This window comes from Tribolium madens, unplaced genomic scaffold, assembly GCF_015345945.1.
Source record: "Tribolium madens isolate multiple individuals breed KSU strain unplaced genomic scaffold, Tmad_KSU_1.1 Scaffold_19;HRSCAF=116;Tcas5.2_LG9, whole genome shotgun sequence".
NCBI lineage: Eukaryota > Metazoa > Arthropoda > Insecta > Coleoptera > Tenebrionidae > Tribolium > Tribolium madens.
In genome coordinates this window covers 12830884-12840576 of record NW_025400983.1, presented here as the reverse complement: position 1 = coordinate 12840576, position 9693 = coordinate 12830884, and the positions used below count along the sequence as shown (strand labels likewise).

General features: G+C 32.0%; 1 protein-coding gene across 6 annotated transcripts in view; it reads left to right on the top strand.

The window, feature by feature from the left end:
• The first annotated feature begins 3447 nt into the window (after positions 1-3447).
• The window catches only part of LOC123015785 (serine/threonine-protein kinase tousled-like 2), a 39884-nt gene continuing 33638 nt past the window's right edge, over positions 3448-9693 (top strand). For 3 of the 6 annotated variants that reach the window (XM_044415735.1, XM_044415731.1, XM_044415721.1), the window contains exon 1: positions 3450-3873. The gene's annotated coding sequence lies outside the window, so the exon portion shown is untranslated. Of the gene's footprint in view, positions 3874-9693 lie in introns of all 6 variants that reach the window. The other 3 variants (XM_044415720.1, XM_044415724.1, XM_044415737.1) reach the window with 3 other exon arrangements.

Sequence of the window (9693 nt, the reverse complement as noted above, 5' to 3'; positions counted from 1 at the left end):
GTTGACAATTGCCAACTAGAACCAAATTTACATTTGGAAAAATTTCGTTTCCCTTTTTTTTGAATGTAGCTGTATAGTTGTCACATAAATAAAACCGCCAAATAAAAAACAGAGAAAAAAATATTACCTCACTATAAAAAACATAATTTTAACATTTTACATAACCTTGCTCGTACCAATCACAGTCCAAGAACACTTTTCATTATTTTGATTCAGTGAAAAGAAAAGTTAATTTTTCTCTTGTTTTTGGACATTTTCTCTGCTTTTTAGCATTTGCGGTTTTATTTATTTGTTCTGGATCAAGTAATCAAGTGATCAAGTACTGTTGTTAGTTACTTCAAGTTACAATTAATTTATATACAAGTCATAATTTGAAAATACAGAAGTTTTATAAAAAATTCCATATCCATTTATTAATACACCCTCTACAAACACTACACAGCTATGTCACTTTGACAATTAATTCATTCAAAGTCCAAAATCAAGACAAAAATTAACTTTTCATTTTACCGAATCAGAATAATGAAGTTTTAATCACAGATTTGTTCGTTTCAGGTGAGCAAAAAATGTTTTTCCTTTGCATTTTTGGCATAAAATGAAAGATAAAAAATTTTTCCTCTTGTAAACTCAATCCAGGGACATACTGTATATCTCTTTGAAATTGGCGATGTTCTAATTTAGGTCTTCTAAAAGCCTCAAACATCTATAAATTTTCTGCAAGTCGATTAAATTTTGAATGATTTGTAACTTCTCTCATCTCATCGGAAATGCGTAGTGCTTGTTCTCCCGCTATTTTTACCGAGAGATCAAGGGTTAAGATAATTTGTAATGGAATCATTTGTGAAACGTCAAATAAAATGACATGTCAAATGGTAAAATGGCATGATGAAAAAGATGATTATTTTTATAAGTATGATATACTTTCAAAAAGAACGGTCCTTTATTGTTATACCTACGAGTACGTCGGTGGCTAATTCCAGCCCATTTTGGCGTTTTACCTTTCAACTTATCATTTTATTTGACGTTTCGTGTGCAGTTATTTCAAAAACAGACATACGTTTTCAGATCCAATGATGACTCGATTACAAATTGATCGCTCAATATTTTTCAAAATATTCTTGAATCATGTCTATTAACACATTATCATACATAATTAACACCAAAGAGTATAAAAACAGTAAGAGAAAATAAAAAGTAATAATATTTGTCAACATTAGTTGATATTATTGTTTTCCATTGCCTATTTTAAAAATACATTATTTGGCGAATATCTCACGAACGGTTGGTTTTAGGCATATGGTACTAAAACCTTTAAAGGGCAATTAAACAAAGAATCCAAAAGTGGTAAAATATACAGGTGTTCTATTTAAAAAATTAAAGTTGATGATCAACTTTGTTCTAAGAAGTACTGTAACTTTAAAAATAATGGAGTTATGGCTTGGGGCGTTTTCATAATGCAACCAAGATGTTCCGTTTTTATTGTTACAAATTTAAACAAGTGAGAATATTTAATTCCTACACTATCGGACACGGAATTTTGGACGATTTCGACTGACTTAAAAATGTAAAACAGGGCTTAGGCAACTAACCTCACTAGCTAAAGAAAAATTGACAACAAATCAAAATAATTTCTTGAACTTACTGGGTGATGAACCCAACGTTCTGGCGATGCAACCCAAAAAACAAATTTCATTTACGTTTTTATCTAATTTTAATTACGTTTTGCATTTGCAATCCAAGTTATCTTATGTTGCTCTGACAGTGCAATTTATGATTTAAAATAAAACGTGGCTTACATCGACATCGACATTTTGAACTGACATAAATTTGATGTCCAAAATTCCGTGTCCGCCAGTGTATAGCCATGTATTGAAAAATACTATGCAAGGGAGCTATACCCCCTGAAAGAGGTGCGTTTTGTAATGGGTTTTTTCCATGGTTTCAGAATACATAATAATTATTTATTCTACGAGTTTGAATGTAAATCGGACGCATTATTCCACCGAGTAGATTTTTAAACACGAGTGTAACGAGTGGTATATTATCCACGAGGTGGAATAAAGCGTCCGATTTACACTCAAACGAGTTGGATACAACATTTTATTCTTCGAATTAGACTCAACAAACAAAGCTTAGACTTGCTTTAAATCTGTTAAAAATAATCTGACGTTTCGTATTGAGAAATGCCAAAAAACAGTTGTCAAAACTTCCTTACACGGGAGAAAAACCGTAAATTTTGAGTGTCGAAGAATAAAATTACAAAATTTGGTATAGCTAATAACTTTTATGCACCTAAACAAATTCAAAGATTAAATGCTGAAATTGTAGTCAGGGGCGTCCAAAACGGGAGAAATATAGGTAAGGTAAAACGGATTTAATTTTAAATTTTTATGCTGTTAATGGTCTCTAACATAAATTTTGAACTTTAAAACTCAAACAACTCAAAAACGGTAAATTTGATCGAAAACATAAGAGACTTCTTTTTTGATCTTGATTCACACTTCCCCTACCAGCAAATAAAAAAATTGATTTTATAAAGGTAAGAATATCAGCTGTATCAAATTTTGTAATTTTATCTAAAATGGTTTCTGAAACATTGGAAAAAAACCCATTGAAAGACTCACCCCTTTTAGGAGGTGTAGCTCCCTTACATAGTATTTTTCGATACATGTTCATAGGAAACTTTTGTCTTAAAATTGAATATTTTATCACCTATTTTAATTTGTAACAATATAAAGGGAACATCCTGTATACACCCTTTTTCATTAATGTTTTTGTAGCAAGAAGCTCATTATTGTCCACAACATTGTTCTTACTTGCGATGGGTTTCTATCAAAATTATTAGCACTGAATTCTGTCTTTAGATCTTAGGTAATGATTTATGTCTTCAGGTATTCAATTACATATAACGCTTTCAAAGAGCAAACAGGCACACAAAATTTATAAAAGTCAAAATTTGATAAAAACAGCTATAATTTTTTAACAAAATTTCTGGGGAAAAAAACAAAAAGCAAAAAAAATTTATGGCTATGAAGATAAGCTGCTACCAATTATTTTTGCACTAAAATTTTGACTTGGCAATTTCTATTAAAAAAAAGTGATTTTATAAAAAATAGATATTTTACTTATTGTATCGTAAATTTGATACGATGACATAAATTTTATGAGCTGGTTAATAAAAGTGCTTTAAATATCTTTGTGATTTGGGGTGACATGGGGGTGACATTATGATTTATCAAGGGTAGTTTTTTTCGGCATTTTGGCTGACAAAGTAAAATACGCCAGAAAATAAGCGATTTGTTAAAAAATGAAAATAAAAAAAATCCGGGTAACGTTATGTACTTTTTTTCGGATCAAGTAAATAGAGGGCGGTTTCGCGCGCTATTGAGCCGGTATAATAGTTTGTTTATTTTCCCACCGTTCACAGCCGATTTCCCGACAGGCCTGTCACCTACGTCCGAACAATCCGTACTTGCTTGCTTACATCCTGCTCCTCTATGCAAAACATTACAAAGTAGATCAATCTGTGATTCTCGGTAAACGCATGTCAAGTTATTTAAGACCTTTCTCGATTATTATTAACCCTGGATGAACTGTTTCGCGGCGTAATTTCGCCAGTGTGAACCCTCGATCAGTGATTAGTGCAGTTAAAAGTGCGGTTTGTTGACCAACAAACATCCAAAATGACCGTGAAAGAAAATAATTTATCCGTAACTAGCAGGCGGTCGCCATCTTTCTCGCCAGTTTTTCTCTTGTAATTATTAAAGATTCAGTACGGGATAATGATGGTTTTTGTCGATTGAAGATTTGTGCCCTCAAAGTGCCGCTAATTGGACATTTTCGTTTGAGGATTGTTCACCCGACAAACTTCAGGTGAGTTCGCAAATCTCGCACTTTACAAACGCCTTCGTCGCTTTCTGACGGTCTTTCTGTTACGAATTTTACAGCTATTGTGTAGCCATTACGGTTTCGTGAATAACAAGACGAATTTTCTACAAATCGGACGTTTCTCGGATCGACAAATGTCAGATTTGCACACAAGAAACACCAGACCGTTGATTTTTGACTCGCCCCCAGAGTTGTGACCCAAAAACCGGCCGCAAATTCGATCTTTCGGCATGTTTGCAACCCTCACAGCTGTTTTTCGATCCGAAGTTGCCACTTTACAGTACTTTTCCTGCATATTATCACATACATACATAATTCATTCTAAATCGTCGCAGAGCAGTTTAGTTCATACCTGGGATCTTAAAATAACAAAAATCGTAATACGGTCAATTGTTTATCATTTTTTAAATCGGCATAAAACGACTGCTTGGTCCAACAATTACGATTCAAATTCGTATTTATAAAAGTAAAAAGATTAATTTTAGTTTGGTTGAGTGTGTCTTAAGTAGGCCATATTTAATTTTAGGATGCCAGGTGTGTATATTCGTTCCTTCTATTCTCTTCATACGATTTTTGGTCCGACTGTACTTAATGTTTTAAACAAAGATGAGGTTTCACTAACCCTGACGACATTAAAATATGTTCTAGCTGAGTGTCGAGCTGTTTGGATTTGGGTGAAAACTATTTTAACCTTTAATCAGTGTTACAGTTTTCTGTATATATCCACTACTTTTTTGACATTTTAAAATCTGACGATACATGTTACTACAACTTCATTGTTTATATCTGATTTGTCATGGACTTTAGAGTCTTGTGTTTCAGACAGTTAGTGTATTTGTTATTTATTACAAATCTTTGTCTACAAAAGTTATAAAAAAAATCAAGTTTCTTCCGATGAATAATCATTTTATTAGGAAACTTGTGTCGAATTAAAAACAGTTATTTATTATACAAGACGATAAAGAAATTGTTTATGTACGAGTGAGAAGGTTAAGTTTACGAGTGACTAAGTTACGAGTGGACTTTTTTCACGAGTAGATAAACAGTCTTTATCTTCGTATAATAATATTTCATTTTATTTTGTACTCACCTATCAGAATATAAACAGTAGATAATAATTACTTTATTTCACTAGACGATAAAAGACTACTTTATCTACTGAAATTAGTTGATAAAAGCATTCTTTAACATTGAGTACAAGATAAATATGTAAGTTAACACTACTTTAAAAATGAAGTTGGTTGTTTTTTTTTTTATTTTATTCAATCTGGTTCAATTAAGAAAATAAACAAAATTATCTTTAGAATGCAAAATAAATTTAGCGAATTAATAAATTATGCAATTTTAACTACGTAAATGAAGTAAATTATAGTTCATAAAATGTAAGAAGATGAATGCTCGGCTTATTTTAAATTTTTAGTAACTAGCAAACCAATCGTATTTGAGGAAAAATTACACTGGACAATTTTTTCCTTGATTTTTTTATAGTGATCGTATTTTCATTTTTGACAAAATTTAAACTCGGAGCTCATCTCTATTTGAATATCGCGATGTAGCTTGCGAAGCGTTTTTTTAACCATTCTCAATAAGTGAGGATCCTGTCACTTTTTTCGGTATTACTAAACATTTTAGTAAATCTTTCTCACAAATGAATGAAAAATAAACCAAATGATTTATATGTATTTATTAATATTTTTTTATTATACAAGACGATAAAGAAATTGTTTATCTACGACTGAAAAGGTTAAGTTTACGAGTGACTAAGTCACGAGTGGACTTTTTTCACGAGTAGATAAACAATCTTTATCTTCGTATAATAATATTTCATTTTATTTTATACTCACCTATCAGAATATAAACAGTAGATAAAAATTACTTTATTTTACTAGACGATAAAAGACTACTTTATCTACTGAAATTAGTTGATAAAAGCACTCTTTAACATTGAGTACAAAATAAATAAAATAATACATTGGGTGGACACGGAATTTTGGACAAGTTGACATTCGACTGACATAAAATGGGCGTTAGGCAACTAATCTCACTTTCGGTTTTTATCCTGATAGCTAGAGAAAAAATGACAACAAATTAAAATAATTTATTGAACTTATAGAAAAACACCTATTGCTGGCATTATTCGGAAAGTCGACGCCAAAAATAAATTTCAACTAAAACATTCAAATTTTAGTTTCAAACATCAATCATAATGACACAATAAAACGGGGCTTACATTGACATTTTTGAACTGACATAAATTTGATGTCCAAATTTCCGAGTCCGCCACTGTATGTAAGTAACAACATAGTAACTATACAGGCTCTCGAGTAATAATAAGTATGAAATTTTTTTGAGGCATTCAAAATTACTTTTTAGAGATTGTATTTTTATTTTTGTCAAATGTTATACTCGGAAGCGGTCTATTTGGACATCGGGCTGCAGCCTGTGAAGCATTTTTTCCAAAATCTTTTCGTCATTGCTAAACATTTTAGTAAGTCTCACCAAATTCACCAAGGTTTAACTTTTTATAAATTAAAGTTGAAGTATTGTGGTTGATCACTATGTTTAATTTATTAAAACCAAATATTTTCAATATTCACGTTATCTTTGAAATGTACCTAATGTTGGTTTTTTGAAAAAAAATTTCAGGCTCATTATTACTCATGGGACAATCTGTACAATAAATAATAATATATGATAGCAAATTAATATTACATACCTCAAATATTATAATTTACCGCAAAAATTGGACAGTATCTGTAGAAGATGATCAGAATTAAGGTATTTATTTTTTAAAGAAAATTACAAACCCATCATACGAGGGGCCCTATTTGCTATAAAAATTATCAACAAAAAAAAAGAAACTTGCTTTGTTCCACTGTCGAAACAAAGGTAGCGCAACCTAAATTGAAGAAAACTGCATTTATCGATTACCTTTTTATCATTTGAATCATATACAAGCTACATTAAAAAAAAAAACTGGAAATGTCAATAAAATTTAGAGGTTTTTTTCCAATTTTTTCATGGTGCGAACGTGTTTTATTAAAAATAGGTTAAAATATTTTAATGGCATTTTAAATTCTACCGCTAGTTCATTTTCCTATCATTTTCCAGGTGAGTGACGATTCTGGCTTTTTCTAATTCGCTTAAATGTGGCATTACACAAGTGGTATAAATTTTACGACATTGATAGAAATATTTTTCATTGGTATTGTCAAGTTGACAATTGACAACTAGAACCGGATTTACATTTAGAAAAATTTCATTTCCCGTTTTTTTTTAATGTAGATGTATCATTTCATTGACAGCTGTCAGATTCTTGGAAACTATGTGCTATGCTAAGTGTACGAATTTCTTTACTTTCAGTTTTTACTTTGAGGTTTGTTGTTTGAGAAGTAGTTACCTGTATAATGTTTTATTATTTATTAAATTTATTTAACAATCCAAATTTTGACCTGCCCTCTTCCGGATACTAGTCAAAACTTTTTCCCCACACAACCACCGATATTGTGGTTACGTAGTTGTTAAGAGGAACTTTGAGACAACTTCCTAAGAAATTTACAAAATTTTTACGGGAGTAGGTTTCAAATGAGGCTGTGTATAAACCGGGATACAGTTTTTTAATTTTTTCGCCAAGGCAATAACATACGAAATCAGGAATATCGTCAAACTCTAGTTTGATATTTTATCTCAAAGACGCATTTGATAGTTTTTCCAAAAATCGCTCTAAATCTGTATTGAAGTCTCCAAAGATACCCTTGCATCAACACGAACGCAAACAGGCCCCTCTTAACTTAAAGTTAAGCCCCTAACGCCGCATTCAATGATAATGAATACAACCGGCAACGTTACATCTATAATAAAAATAGTAGATTATGGGTCGGTTTATAGAGGGCGAATTAAAAATTAATTTGTTGTTAAAAGTTAGGTAATGTGCAATTAGTCCGTGAATCTAAGCATCTGGTTGGTTCTATTTGGTCACGTGATCAGATAATTTGACCTTTTATTGCAATTAACTTAATGACGTTTCTATAAACCGACCCTATATAATTATGAGTAGAAGTGAGTCTTTTTGTGCTAAGTCCAGAAATTGAATATCGAGTGAAGTCGAGGCAACTGGATGAAGTACAAAAAGGTTTTCTACTCTAAATGATACATGGGTGCGCCAGAACTCGCGCTCCAGAAATCAATTTTCAAGTAAGGTAACATACCAGGAACATGAAAAAAATGTTTAAAAAATTCTATCTGTGAAAATTTGACATTTACCTTCTTTTTATCTGTTTAATGGTACTGATGATCTTGTATATGTTTTTTTACAATGATTTTTAGTAAAGAGACAAAAAATTTGCCAATAAAATCCACAAATAACATTAAACAGAGTTACAATTTAGGATACAACTTACTTGTTTCCTCTTATAATAGCCTGTAGCAAAATAACTTGGAAAATTATTTTTCCAACAGAAATAAATAGAGTCAAAGTACAAACTTTAAACCCTCATAACTTCGAAATTTTTATAGATATTTTTTTTTTAAATTTTTTCCATGTTCCTGGTATCTTACCTTACCTTTTTCTCTGGGGCGCGAGTTCTGGCGCACCCCGTATACTATCTTATCATCAAGCAGATCACAAAGGGCGATTCGTGTTACACCACACCGCTTAAATATTGGGAATTAATTTTATTATTTCGCTTTTTTCGATGCTTTTTTCATAAACATAATTTAATTATTACATAATAATTCGTGCAACTATTGATAAATAAATCGTGATTTGCTTCGTGTGAAATGTTTAATCTCATATTTGACTCGGTCGAGCCGCCCTTTAGACATTTCAACTCCAGTTATAAAAAAAAGGGAACAAATTTAACGCTAGTGAATTTATGGAAGTTCGTGGACTTTGTTCATTCCTGCTAATCTAGTTAAAATTATAAAAAAAGTTATTACTTACCACGAATGTAATTGGGTGTGATTAGGTATTTTTTAAACAATATATGTAGGGTAAAACAGGGGGAGATGACGCGGCGGGAGAGACGATGCAGTCCGATAATTCACGAAATCGGTGCATGTGGCGTTAGTTGCCCAAGTTAGGTACTTGCACAGATTATAGTATTATAGTAGAAGCGGTGTGTCATTTATCTCAAACCCATAGGATAGATGACACACCTCTTTAAACGTTTCCGGACAGATAACGTACTAACAATATCCCTGATAGGACACTACGTGCACGCTTAGCAAAAGAAAAATTCATTAATTTATTAAGTATACCGGCTGTCCCAGACAGGGTTGTTGGATATAGGGAATTAACATGGGAAATTAGTTTTTATTTTTTTCCGGCTGCAGAAGTAACAGAAATTAAAATCTGATTGATAGAGCTTGTAGTGCTCGAAAAGGGCTATCTTATGGACATTTTTATCGATTCTCCAATTAATTCTATTTTGGCGAAACCGGCCCTCGAAGAATCGAAATTTGAATTTGCCGCATTAGAGTTACTAAGAAAGGAACTATCTCTGTTGGCAACAATGACTTGATAGTTCCTTTCTTAGTAACGCTAATGCGGCAAATTCAAATTTCGATTTTTCGAGGGCCGTTTTCGCCCAAATGAAGTTAATTGGAGAATCGACAAAAATGTCGATAAGATAGCCCTTTTCGAGCACTACAAGCTCCCTCAATCAGATTTTGATTTCTGTTACTCCTGCAGCCGGAAAAAAATAAAAACTAATTTCCCATGTTAATTTCCTATATCCCAGCCTGCCTGGGCCACCCGGTATAGGCGGAGCACCCTTTTTGGACGAAGATGCCAGAAAGGAATCT